General features: G+C 40.3%; 1 protein-coding gene across 13 annotated transcripts in view; it reads left to right on the top strand.

The window, feature by feature from the left end:
- The window catches only part of KIAA1217 (KIAA1217 ortholog), a 371859-nt gene that overhangs the window by 173725 nt on the left and 183754 nt on the right, over positions 1-14380 (top strand). Inside the window, exon 1 of one of the 13 annotated variants that reach the window (XM_061351581.1) lies at positions 405-535. The exons of the other annotated variants lie outside the window; for them this stretch is intronic. The gene's annotated coding sequence lies outside the window, so the exon portion shown is untranslated. Of the gene's footprint in view, positions 1-404; positions 536-14380 lie in introns of those variants that run through there. 13 annotated transcript variants of the gene reach the window in all.

Here is a 14380-nt window from a genome sequence, read left to right as displayed (position 1 = left end):
CAGGCTGTGTGGGGCTGATGTAGAAAATTTCGTTTAACATTCACACCAAAAGCAGTCTGTCCACTACTGACCTCCATAAAGTGTCACTGGTTTATTTACAAATGGACGTATAAAAATACACATGCAGAGAGAGTGAAAACTTGTTTCCTTGCTGTAAGTGATCTTAACAAAGAGCTTTCCGGACTTGAGAGGCCAGGCAAGTGAGCATTACGCTGTGATTTAGTTTTCTGCATTAAGAAGTCTTCAATTTAAAAACAGTTCACAGAGATCTTCTTTCTTAAATGGCTGTGTTGAACTTTAATAAAGCGGTAGCTAAAATCTGGGGAGGGGGTTGGTTGTTTGGGATTTTTTTTTTTGGTTCCTGAGGTTGTTCCTGCCTGTAGATTGAGAGTTGCTTCCTTTTGCTGTTGAAGGCTGAGGTTGGAAAGGAAGACTTACTGCAATCTATTTCAAGAATAGTCTGAGGAGGAGGAAATCCCCTTCTTGTTGCTAGTAGCTGGTGCAGAACGCTTTGCTGGAGGAGGAGAATAGTTCAGTAAGTTAAAAAATTATATGAAGTTTTGATTTCATGCATCTTGTTATTATCTCCAAATTTCATTGTCTGTATTGCATAGTACAGTTTATCTGCTTTGTTAAGAGGTGGGGGAAAATGTGGGTATTGTGTATTGTTTTGAACTCTGCAGATACTAATTTGGTGATATAGCAAGTGTGAAATGTTCAGTTAGAAAATAAAACAATAGCAGATCAGCTACTCTTTGTATGACAAAGCGTCAGCCTAAACTGATGAGAGACATTAGCAGTGCATTTCATTATCCAGAAGCTTGGATTAAGAGAGAGAGGTAATGTTGCCCGTCCATGCATCTGTAATGTTCTTATCTTTTCAGATGTTTCACGTTGCTGTAGGGTACTTCCATCAACAATTTAGAATCAAGGGCTCTGTTTAAATATCAATAGCAAGGCAATCCAGACCTCCCTCAAGGCAGAGGTAGATATACTGGATGAGCATATTAGAATGAGAGTGTTTGTCTAGATGCACTTCTTCACCTTAATCGAAAGTAGAGAGGTGTTGAAGGAATACCTAATTCTGTAGTTCTATCCTGAAACCCTTGCTGTCATGCTGGAAGCAGGCGGCACTGGAGGCTGTGGGCAGGAGAGATGAGAGCCTTTGTGCTCCTCAAGTCCCCTTGCCCCTGCTCATCCCCCACGGAGCTGGCTCGGTGAGGAGGCAGCTTGGGTGAAGTGAGGCAATGCACAGGCTCTCAGCCAGGTCAGGCAGGGTCCATACCTCCCTGAGTGCTCCTCGGGAACTTGTCTTTATTCCAGTGACTGGCAATCCCACTGCTGCTCTTGGGCTTCTTGTAGGAGCTGGTAGATAAATGCCAAAGGGGCTCTGCACCCTGTAAGTCTTAAGCGGTTGAAAATCCACATTTGTTCTCTTTTTTTCTGCCCCTAGGAGCTGGGGGTTGTTAAGCAAATGAGGGACTTCCTTAAACTTTCGGGCAGCAAAATTAAACGGAAAATAATTCATTAAAAAACCAAACCAAAACAAAAACAACCAAAAAAAAAAAAAAAAACCCAGAACCTGGAGATGGAAGAAACATCTTCCACCAGATAATCCATCAAGGTGTTCTTTTTGTTCTTTGCAACCCTTTTCAGGCCGAAAATGTTGCTGCAGGTGTGAAATTAGTTTGCTCATGAAGCTGCTTGTACACCCAGGTGTGCCACCCTCACACACTGTCCCTGTCACATAGGTGCTAGCTTTAAGGGTAGACACATTCCGGCATTGAGTGTCTTGTCCCATCCTATGTTCTGCTTTGGGATTTGGCCAGGAGGAGACTTTGTTTCACTCTTATCTTCCACAGGCGGTATCACCTGCTCTGGATTTCTTACAGATGTCTGTGAGATGTGCACACCAAGATGTGAAGCTATCCATTTCATTCATTCATCAATTCAAGAAGATTATTGCTACTTTTAAATGAAAATTAAATATTTAACTGAGAGACGATTTCTGCAATCCATTTTAAAGTATCATTTATTTTATTATGAGTAGTAGCCTGAAACCCATACCAGAATTCAGTGGACTGTTGTTACAACACATGCTGTACAAGAAAGTCTTGCACGTTTTGGTAGAGTTTATAATTTAATTGATGGTAAGCAATATAGAGAAAGAGAGATACACTGTGAAACACAAAGGTGTAGCTCTATGTGTTTGTGCATACAGGTGTATATGTATGGGATAGCTCAAAGTTTAATTATGAATAAATTGAGAATGTCAGATTGTTTCCAGCCTATCTATAGAAATCTATAAAGTTTTGAAACCTGTCAAATAACTAAAGGTTGCTGCATTTTCTCTACTTTGCTTTTCTTGCATCACTTTCTCGTGCTCTAACTTTGGGCCTTTGTATTTCGTGGAAGTGAAAGCTCAGATTTCAACTTCTAAATTGTAACTTAGGAAGTTTCAGGAATTGACATGCTTTACTTTCATTTTTATGCTGCCTTTAGAAATCCTGACAGAAAATTGGTAATTTGTCTGTAAACCTTGAGTGCTTTTAGTGTGTTTCAGCTATTCAGAAATTTTCCAGTTATCTCTTATTTTAAATAGAACTGCATCCATTGTCATTCCAAGTGTTGAGAAGTGGCATAGTAAGGCAATTCTTTTTGTACTTCTAAACAAGCTTCCATATGACAGTACTTTGAAAGTGCTTTTTAAACTGTGCTACATCTGCGTCTGTGGGTACAAGCATTAAAACCCAGCCAAAACCCAAGCCCTCCTAAAGGCCTCAAAAAAAGGCAGAATCTGTATAGGCCATATATATTCAAAACTGCCTATCTTTAATTTAAATAGTAAACATAAACCAGAAATGCCCCCCCATAAGCTTTCTCCACAAGCTTTACTGCTTTATAGACTTTCTGTACCAAATCTCATTGTTCTTGCTTACAGTTTCCACGTCTGGGCAGAGACAGTTGTTCCCTTCCACATTGTGACCACAGCTATTTGGATGTCACCATGTCTATGGGGTGACACAACAAAATACTCGTGCCGCTTGCTGCAAAGCGCACAGCACCTGGTACCCCCCAGCTTTAATGGACCATTGCCAGTGCTGGCACATGCAGGGCTGCCAGAGTGGCAGTGGCCCTGCAGAAAGAACCACAGCAGCCAAACCATACCTGTCTGCAGTTGCAAAACCATTGGGCTTAATAGCATTGGTAGTATGCGTAAATGAAGGCAGTGGCAGACTGAGAAAGAGCACGGCAGCAAAGTAATACTGGTTTAAAACTTACGTTAAGTGCAGAGAGTCCATTAAAAAAGAAACCTTAATTACTTTTTTTTTTTAACCTAGCATGTGTTTAGAAGTACATTGTCTGTAAGTAAATTATAGTGTTTTTTAGGAGACAGTAAGAAAGTAAGAAAGTAAAACTCATTAATAAAGTTATGCATATGTGGGAACCGCCTTTTGCAGGTATTACAAAGCCACATTAACCTTTGCCTTGACAGTTTAGTTTTGCCCAAAACACTTAATGTATGAGGTTTTCAGGGGCTTTTTAAGTCAAAGTAATCAGACTGTTTAGGTTGTAGTTTTGCAGCAAACTGTGATTTTTTTACAGACTGGTGAGGTTCATCATTATATGAGGAAATTCATCCATCATTGGAAACCATGTGAAAATTAGTTTTGCTTACTGTTTAGATTTAAATCGATTCTCTTTTTATTTCTGTGCTTATTGATTAATTTAAGGTATAAGGATAAAGATTACTAGGTTATAGTATAATGGCTAAATCTTGACAATAGTTCTGTAGGAAACAGACCATGTAAATGCAAAACCAGAATGGTGTGTTTTCCTAAAGCGGTACCATATGTTAGTTGATTAACAAGTTGTAGGGCTATTAGAAGATCTTGGCTGCTGGTAAGAAGGAGCATCTGTTTTCTAAGACTTTTATCTAATATGTGTAAAGACTTTGCCAAGTTTAATATTTCTTCCTTTTTTTTCTTTTTCTTTTATATACATATATATATCAGCTATATATTCATTGGTATTTTTCTTTCCATAGGCAATGCTAATATTTTCTTGGGGTCTACATCTAGCCCCATTCCTGGGAAAAAAAATGCAGTAATGTTAAGAAGCAAAGCAGAATTTCCCATGTGCAGGTATTTTATATGAGCAGTTCAAAATTCTTCCAGCATCACAGCTGGTATTCGGTGGTTTTATGTTTGTTTCGTTTTGTTTTTATCACCAACCAGGCATCAACCCCAGCAACTAAAACACAATTATAAAAGTTTAGTTTTTCTTCAGAACTTAGCAGTTCATACTGATGACATTGCAGTGAGTGAACAAAGTGCCAAGCATGCATGCCTCCATGCATCATCAGTGTAACTACAAAAACAAGTGTCATGAGTTTTTACAGAGTAAAATGTACCACCTTCCACATAAGACCTATTTTGAGATCTTAAGTAGAGTTTTAGTGGTTAATCAGTCTAATTACATTGGTTTGCTGCAGATTCTCTTGTGGTCTAGCCAGTTCTGGGGCTGTGGTGAAAGCCAGATGTCTGAGGCTTCCCTCTGAGAACAAATAAGGTCTTAGAGGCAGCACCAGAGATTTTAAGTTGTTTCATGCCTTCCTTATGGAGAACTAGAAGATCACAGTTTGAGGTTTCCCAAACAGCATCTAAGATAACTTTAACTTTACTTATCCAGGCCTGATGAAGTTTTTGGACTTTTTTCTCAGACAGGGATCTTCCATTAGCAATCTGCTATGATGTGACTTCAGTCGTGGGTTTGTGCACAGCACTTTCCTTAATTACCTGGGAGGCGAAGCCTGCCCACTGCCTATGGCACAGCTCCCGCCATTACCAGACATAGGGAGTGCACAGGACATGCTTCTTCATATTTTTCTTTCAGAGCTCATTTTGTTTCACTGAGGAGGAGAGGCAAATTATTTTAAAAACATCTTAAAAAAGAAAAAAAATCTTAAAAAAAAAGGAGTGGTTTGCATGTTGTTAATATCTCTATTGGCAAAGTCTGGTTTCTCTGTTCATCTGATTTCCCCACACTTTCATTAGAGGGCTGTAACTTGAAGCTGCAAAGGAAGTTTTGAAACAGACAATGGGTGGAGATCAATGTATTTTCTCAGTGCTTTGGGACTTTCCATGGTAAGAAACTGTTTGTTTAGTTTTGCAGAAATTGCATGTATTTCATTGGCAGGACATTGAGCATAGGCGTCTGATGACCACAAAGTGAAAACCTAGGACAAGTCTTAAGACAAAATAGCAAGACAGGAAGCGATTTCCCTCTCATCCTGCTGGACTGTGTACTTTAAGGAACAGCAGCTTCAATGCCTGCAGGAGGTGGCTGCTCGCTTTCCCTGTAGGTAGTCACACTGATGCTGAACTGCCTCTGTCTGTTGTAAACCCCCAGCCCAACTCGCTGCCTCTCAACAGTCCAACTATCCATTCTGTCCAGCTACTAACAGCTTTGAAACTTCAACCTTTTACATACTGGCATAGTTTTTATTCCTGTGTTTTGTGGGGGAATAAAAGGGGCTATATGGAGCAAAGTAAGATAAGTTGTCAGCAAAATATGTTGAAGAAGACAAGCCAAAAGATGAGAGAAGAAAGAGCTAAGCAGGCAGTCACAGCCTCTGTGTGTGTGTTTGCGTGAGAGGACGAAGTGTTACCTTCTCTGTGTGGTGCCATATGTTGCACAGACCTGAGATCCTGGCGCTGCTCAGCAGAGCCCGGTGTGGATGCCACGATGTGTCTACATGGATTGGGGTCAAAGTGTAGAAGGAAGTGCTGTTTGCAGCTCTTTTGGCACAGCCACAGCAAGCATTCATGAAGTGTTACGGACAGAAGTTTAAGAGCAGGATTCATGCTTTGGTTTTCAAAGGCTGGCCAGGAGTCATGCAACAACTCCATCTGGTATGGAATTGCAAACAGAAATGTAGTGCAAAGGAAAGACAGACAGTCCTTAGCCTTGTAAAACAGCATTTTATGATAGTGAGAGTCTCCTTAGAATACAGTCGGAGCTGAATAGGTTTGTTTCAAGAGAGACATGTTCAAGAAACTGATTGTCTAGTCTGCTGGCAGCAAAACAGTATGACAAAAAGTGCTGGGCAAAAATAGAAATAGGAAAGTCTTCATACAGAGAATGTGGAACACAAGTCTAAAATTTAGGACTAAATATATGCTTGGCTCTTGAGGAAAACAGTCTACATGGGAATCACCCACTGTCTAAAACATTGTGGAAATGCTAAAGAGTATTATAAGATGTTTCCATGTGTAGATAGTACATGTTTTTCCAAATAAAACCAAAAAATATTTTATTCTCAGAACTAAGGAAATGTGGTACCATCCAAAAAATGTTTGTGCAGATGTTTTCAAGAGACCGCCACTGCCTCCAATGGAGAGCTGCCCTCTGAACAATCTGTGTTCTGCTCTGCCTGTGTGTGAGAGTCATCTCCTGTAACACTGGCCTTATAAGCGCTGGGCATTTAGAATAATGTGTATCCTGCTTTCCAGTTATGGAGAGATACCCCGTCCTATAATAGGTGTCTAGAATGAGTGGGATGAGTAACCTGCAGCAGGTTCCTGTTTCACCTAGGTACATAGCTGACGCTAGTTTGATGTATTTTTGTACTTTTACAGCTGAGACTTGGTGAGGTGTGGCAGGCTGCCTTCCCTTCAGAAGAAGGAAGCTCTGGGATTCTTTGGTGGTATCTAAGGAGAAGTCCCATCAGCTAGAAAGTAGCACTCCGATTTTCACTTGCTTGCAGTGTCAGTATTGCAGATAAAACAGCTCTAGAACAAGCAGCGCTTCTGCCAGCCTGCAGCCACCTTTCCAAGTTTGTATGCAGGGGCCTTTGTCAGCAACAGGGGACAGACTTGGCTGCTCTGTCTAAATACCAGTATGCAACGACTGCTTATGCCAGGTGTTGTGAACTGTATGTACTCCATACCCATGAAGCTTTTGTGTCTGGTCTGTTCTTTTAACCACTTCAGAGTTTCTGGATCAAGAGTTACTGAGGTACATCACTGTATATCATATGTGCATCACTTTGAAAAACAGTATTTAATCATGCAAATAAAATGTTTATGGAGAGTCTTCTCTAACCTTTCCCAGCAGCTCCCTGTTACTGCGGTACCTCCAAGTGCACGATGCTCATTACTAGTCCGATATGTTTCTGCAGTTAGCACAGAAGTACATAATCTCAGGAATGAAACTGCCATTACTTTTCTGGAAGTTTGATAATTCAGTAAGAACTGCTTTCTAAAGTACTTGAAACTCTAATGAGATTCTGCATAGGCCTCTTTCAAGTCAGCCAGTCATAACATTCCTTGAGAAATTGCTAGTAAAAAGTTTCTTACTGTGCATAGCTGCTTAATAAAAGGTGTATTATTCTTTGCCCTTGAAAAATCTCTTGACTAAAAGAAAAAAAAAAAGGCAGCTCTCCTGTTTTCTTGGAATAGGAAAGCAGGGAGGTGGTTAAACACCCACAGCAAGGGAAGGAAATAGTAAAGGCAAATTCCAAAGAACTACAAGGACAAATCATGTGACATCATGATGCCTTCATGGGGAGGTTGTGTGTGGTAGTGTGGACAGATATTCAGATCTCCTGCTTCTAAATAAGCAAATTGCAAAAGATCCTGCTGCTGCCAGATCCCAGTACTACACTGTGGAGTACCATGCACTGATCTGCACAGCCTTACCTGCCCTTACTCTCTATCCTGTATTACAGAAGGATGGGGAAGGGTGAGGGGTGCTTGGTGCCTCTCTCTGCTTCAGCCTGAGTCATGGCACCTAAAGTCCTCCAGCATGGCGTCTCGATAATGGGGGATTAATAAGGGAGAAAAGATGATCTCAGCCCCCAAAGCTGTACAGATCCCTAGCACAAAAGGTTTAATAGCATTCTGACACTTGGTGGTAGCCAGAGCTTTAGATGCTGATGCCATGTAAGATTTACCCTGCATTGTCTGCCACCTCTGTGGAATAGCTGAAGCACTGCAAATTCATTCTTTAGGTTTCAGTACACTAACTTCCCTGTGTAGACAAATGTTTAAGGCCATTTTTACAATAGATGAGATGATATGACTTAACATATTGTATGCCATTCATTCTCTCCCATATCCTCACTCCAGGAAGAGATGTCTGTATGATTCTCACTACACAGCAGTGTTTTGATTACATCTGGGCTTGTTACTTTTCTGTTGTAATGTAAGTGCTTCTGTTTCTTTATGTTTATAACGTATGACAAAGTGTTTCTATCAGCATTAGGGCTTCTCATACTTTGTCAAGTGTAAAAGCAGTTGTAGCAGGTCAGACCAGAGGTCCGGCCCAACAACCTGTCTCTAAATGATGGTTACCTAGGGAAGAATACAAGATCAGGGAGAGTACATAGTGATACTTCTGGAATATCCTCCCAGATCCCAGCAATATATGATTAGGAGATTACTTTAAATAAAACAAGGATTATATCCCTTTTTTTAACAGTGCTTAATGGATTTTTTTTCCATTAACTTGTTCTTTTATTTTTTAAACTCAGCAACTGCAATGTCTCAGCAAGAAGCTCCCCAGCTTACCATCAGTTACATAGTGATCTGTAAAATTATATTCACATCTATGTACTTTTGAGTCATTAGCCTACCTGTTTCATTTGATGACCCTACAGTCTGTATTGAGAGAGACAATGAACAGTCTTTTTCTATTCAGCTTCTCCCTGTCTCTTATGTTTATAGACCTCAAACAGATGTTTGAGTCATCTGTTTTCAGAATGGAGACTCCTACATAATTTAGTTGTTCCTTGTACAGAAACTGTTCCATAACTTTGATCATCCATGCTGCCTTTTTCTTAACATTTCTTCTTCTGCTATATCTTTTTTGACCTGGAGTGAATTAAAACTGCATGCAATATTCAAAATGTGGGTAGGCTGTGGATTTGTACACTCTTCTTTTCCTAGCATTTTCTAATATCTGTTTGGTTTTTTAATCACTAATGAGCACTGAGCTTAAATTTTCATAAAATGGTTATAACTTCAAACTCTCTTTCTGAGTGGTAATAGTCTGTTCAAAGTTAAAGTCCATCACTTTACATTTATCTACATGAGATTTCATCTGTCACTTTACCAGCTAGTCAGCGAATCTTGTGAAGTTTCTTCTTCAGAATCAGCCCTTGTCTTTACTTCACTGAATACTGTAATGTTCTCAGGAAGCTCTGCCACCTCACTTAGGCCCTCTTTTCCATCTCACTAATGATGAGGGCTGCCTGGACCAATGCTTTCTCTGTGATGTCATTGGTAATCTCCATCCCCTGGGGAATTTGGCTGTTGTTCCTATAGCATCTTTAATATCTTTAATCAATTTTTTTATCAATAGGAGTATCTCCCCTCTTTGTTTCTTTCTTTACCAAGGGATGTTGCCACATGCCCTGTGGAAATCCAAGGGAACTGTATCTGCTGGCTATCACATGCTAGCTCACTGGTTTGGGAAATGGAAATGCAGTTCTTGCTTCTGCTTTCCTCAGCCCATATGATCTTGTGTTTGAGGTTCTCTCTGCAACATGAAATTATTAATTTCACAGGACCACATTTGGGGTTTGCTACTTGCCTAACACACTGTCTACATGGAACGTGTCAAGAGTCTATTGTGGAGTGACATACGCTGCTTTCTGAAGTCGGGGAAGTGTTTCTGGTTCTTATTTTAGCTCCATCAGCAAAAGAAAATTACAAGTGATAGTGCCTCTGTGGCTGAATTTGTGGTTTATTGAAAACTGTGGCAGAGCCCACAAGATGACGAGAGAAAATAATGTCTGATTTTAAATTTCAGCTGTTGGCTGCAGCTGCAGCTTTCAGAAAGCTTTTCAGCCTGGTTCCTGCCCCATTTTCTCCTAGCTTCCTTTTGCTGCAAAAGGAAGCTGAATTGCAACACTGAACACTCTATGACTTAGGATTTTTAGTATGCAAACAACTTAGACTTTAAATGGCCTGGCTTTGAGCATAGGTATTATCAGATGTATGTTATTTGAGACAGGGCTGAAGACACAAAATTTTTTAGTTGATTTTTTAAAGTCTGAATGTGTAGCAACATGCTAGCTGTTTTATTTAAAAAATAGAAGGTGGATGATTTAAAGTTGTCTGCAAGGGGCCAAGTTTTTATGTTTGTATTTTATTGAGATGTCACCCTGTCAAAATTCACAGTTACTTATCATATATGGAATAAAGCTGCTATATTCTTACAACTGGTGACAACCACAACATGAAGAGGAATTAGTCTTTAACCAAATAAAGAATCCCTGCAGCATGGCAGTCCCATGCTGATGAAGACAGCTGAGGAACTGAAAACATGCTACTTTTCAACAACCGAGGCTTTATTCATGTCTTGGAAGCACTCCTGAGATTTGCATGGAGCTATGAAGAAAAGGTATTTAGTGATGATTTGCAAAGTACTGCCACAGTCTTAATGTCTGTGACTAAAATCAAGTACAGTGTAAGACAGTGTTGAAAAGGACCTCATGATGCCCTGGAGGTTCGGTGTGGCCTTGGCCTAGAGAGGAATATTTCTTAGGCTCTTAAAGTAGGAAGACCACCCAGTCTTTTCCTTGCAGGGCAGGGAAAAACAAACAAATTACTTTCTTTGATGGCTGAGAAAAGAAAGTGGTAGATAATGACTGCCTGTAGCATTTTACCCCCTAATTGTGGTATTCAACCTGTATTTTCTGATTGCATTTAGGCACTTCTTTTGAAAACTATTCAGATTTGACATAGATGTTTCAAGTTATGTCAGACCTGTAAAGTCCTCTGTCCTAATTTCCATTCCTCAGACCATCTTCTGCGCTTAGGTTTCCCCCCATAGTCCTGCACAGAGGAAAGCTCTGCCTAGAGCTTCTCTAGCAGGATCCAGCTATTCTTGGTTTCCACTATTACAAGAATTACTTTGCAAGACTCCTTGCAAAAAAGCAGACTAAAAGTACAGAATGAATACTACTCATGGGCTTCAAACTCATACTTTGCTTACCCAATGCCCTCTTCCAAGGGCATTCCTGCATTACTCTCTGCTGTGAGAGAGGATTTATATGAGCTTATAAAACTAAAATGGGGGCATATAAGTAATATTGTCATCTTGTCTCAAAGAGATTTTGATACTTCTTTCCTTCCAGCTGCCCAGAATTTTCACCAGCTGGTAAAAGGGTTTAGGTATCATTCAGCTGCAGTCTTGAAGTAGCGTCTTTTAATGGCAGCAAAAAGCAAAAACGGGAAAAGTGTGAATTTATCATTGGACCTTGTTGTGTTAATTATGAAAGATTAAAGCAAAGGCATGAAAATCATAAATAAAATTGAATAAATTACAAAGTTATACTTTTGCAGATCAGTCTTGGAAATCAGATTATTGGGATACATGTGTACGCAGTTAACATATGTTACCAATTAGTGGTTAACAACATTTTCCTTTGCAGTGAAGAGAACCTGTCATTGTTGGTACTTACTGCCTGTTCCCTCTCCTCAGCTACACTGCATGTAAAGGTGTGTGCTATATTATGAGACGTAATTGTCTATCCCAGTGCAGACTTACAGTTTGTAAAGGGAGATAACTAATATGATGTCATTGTATGTTGTCAGTGGAGAGCTCACCTGTGAGTCACCACATTGTTTGAGAAGTTTTTGTAAGAAATACAAAACAGTCGGAATTAAATTGTCTTGGGTCATGTATTTATTCATTAGAGAGACAAAGGCTCTACATCTGAATAAGCTTAAACCTTGTGTAACACCTTTCTGTGCTGACGTTGCTTATTCTTGCCTTCACCCCAGGCAATTCTGTGTGCTTCTTGGAGCCTGATGAGACGGATCATTGTTACTTTCTCTCCCTTTTTATCTTCTGCAGTAGTGTTGCACAGACGGAGCAGACTTCCCCTTGTAGGAGAAATAGGATATGACACCAGAGTCATGACATTGGAGCTCGCTCACTGCTTGGGACATTTTGCCCTTGTCAAACCAAAGCACCGTGTCCCTCTTTTGTGAGGAGGTAGCTGTGTCCACAGGCTCCCTGTCCCAGCTGGGAGAAGTGCTCCAGCCTAACACCCCTTTCCCTGGGGGCTCTCTGCTGTTGTGCAGCATTCAGTTGCACTGGTATTCTCAGAGGTAAAGTTAGATCACGTACCCTTTTATTACTGCTAACATATTAAGTTCAGAAGAACAGGCTCTGATAATCCTACTAGCTGTACTGCAGGGAGACGACTGGCATACTAGAAAGAAAATGAAGAGAGGCAAAGAGTTGTTTACCAAGATGAAAACCAAGACTGAGATAAAATACAATTCTTCAGGAGCCCAGCTGATGCGAATGATTGAGGAGGAGGTTGTGAAGTGGCTTTCTTGCCGAGCGCAGGTCCTACAGTACTGATGTGTCTGGCTGGCAAAGGAGGAATTACTCTGATTGCTGGAAACAGAAGTTAAGTCAACTTTACCCTGAAGAAATAGGAAGCAATTTCTTAGCACTGCAGGTAACTAAACATCAGTCAATTAACTATAACATAGCTGTGAAATGAGTATATTTGCAAAGCCATGTTAGGCCACGTGCAGGAAGAAAGCCTGTATTTATGGTGGTGGTTGTTGCAGGGTGGAGGGTCATGGCAGTCCTGCTGCTGCTGGATGTGCTGTGCCTGTGCTATCAGCTCCATCAGCCACGTTTGTGGGCCTCCGTGCTAAAATGCTCTCAAATAATATGCTTGTAGCACTGGCAGCTCTGTGTTAAAGACAATGATTATAATCAGCTTTCAGCTGGTAATCTGCAGCATTCAGGTGGATTTGCTCCCCTCCATGTACACTGTGCTAGGTACGTTTCAGGGTGCTTTTCTTCCTCCTTTCAGTTCTTTTTCATGCGTAAGAGACTGTGCTGGAGACAGTGACTGGATGTGTGCACCACAGCTTTGAGGGTTTTTTTAAAGTGGATGTCTCACCTGGCAAATTAAAGGCAAAGAACTTTTCTCAGGGTTAAGTTAGTTGGGAGCTTGATGTTCCTCACTTTCTTATGCTGATCATCTGGGTAGATCTCTACACATGTGGTGGTGCTTGAAACAAATGCTAGTGCAGATGCAACTCTGGTCTCTTGAGATCAGTAATGTCATCTCCACCTCATTTATGCGTTTGGCTTTTGTGTGAGGACCCCACATCAAATTTAATGGCTTGTGATAGATGGGAAGTCAGACAGGATAATCAAATGGTCCCTGTTACCCTAAAGCTATGAAATCCTCGATACTGAAGAGTGAATTAATAAGTGTGCACCCTGGCAGAACAGATTGGGTAGGCCTGAGAAAGAACAGGAGCGCCACTTCTGTCAGCTCTGATTGCTTCCTTACTAATCATCTGTCTTAATGATAGCATCAGTGTGGCCTGGGGAGGTCAGAGAGGCACTTTTGAAGGAAGGGGATATATAAACTGTTGGAGAGGAAGTTCTACACTATCCTTGTGCTCTTACGTATGCCTTCAGGAGCTGGTGCTCTACAAGGAATAGAAACAAAAGCATTACAAGCTGCAACCTGTGACTATCCATGCTGGATTAGAAATCAGCTCCGCATGGAAACAAAGCTGTAAGAATTTATTCTGCTTATCTTTATCTCTTTTCAGACATTTAGATTGTTATTTGCTGTGTAGTACTGCTTTTGTGGCAGGAGACAAGCTGTAGTAAGAACAATTAAAAATGCTCAATATATTAAGTCAGACTGGTGCTGACCTCTCCTGTGATTTTAGTCTGAGGCTCAGAAAAAAACATAGTTCTTGCCAGTGACATTGTGGAGAAAAGTCAAATATATGATTGTGTACAGCCCAGAGATGAATAAAATGAATACCATTCCCCCAAAAGTAACTTTTAACAAAGACCATCATCATGAATTATCTGAATGCTGTGAGTTGACAATACTGGTACCAATGTGTTAATTTCTAATAATTATTTACTAATTACTTTATTATTTTGTGCTAGAATATTTATCAGAATTGACTGTTGATAAGTAAGTAGTTACAGTGATCACAACATAAGCTATCATTATTTCTGGACCCAGGCTCCATCAAAGTACACTTTGTATTTCACATTAATTCAAGGAGTTACCTGACAATCTTATAAACTCCATGTATACTTGATAACCAAGCTGAAATAAAGGATCTCTCATGATTCTTTTAAAGTATAATTGTACTTTGCAGAGAGCAACCCTTGATACCTTTGATCACTAAAGCGTGCTGCCTTGTACATTTACAACCAGATCCTGCAGACATCTGTGAAACCAGCAATAGTGAGTGTGTCAGGCATTAAGTCTGTTGTTCTGGTACTGCTAAAAGGTTGGACCAGTTCGAATTCAAACCCTCACCAGAGCTCTGTTTGAGGGAATTCATCCAAAAGGGAACTT

The sequence above is a fragment of the Neopsephotus bourkii genome, unplaced genomic scaffold (genome assembly GCF_033783945.1).
Source record: "Neopsephotus bourkii isolate Nb327-2 ecotype Australia unplaced genomic scaffold, CSIRO-AGI_Nbou_v1 NB_53, whole genome shotgun sequence".
NCBI lineage: Eukaryota > Metazoa > Chordata > Aves > Psittaciformes > Psittacidae > Neopsephotus > Neopsephotus bourkii.
This window is presented reverse-complemented; position numbering and strand designations above follow the sequence as displayed.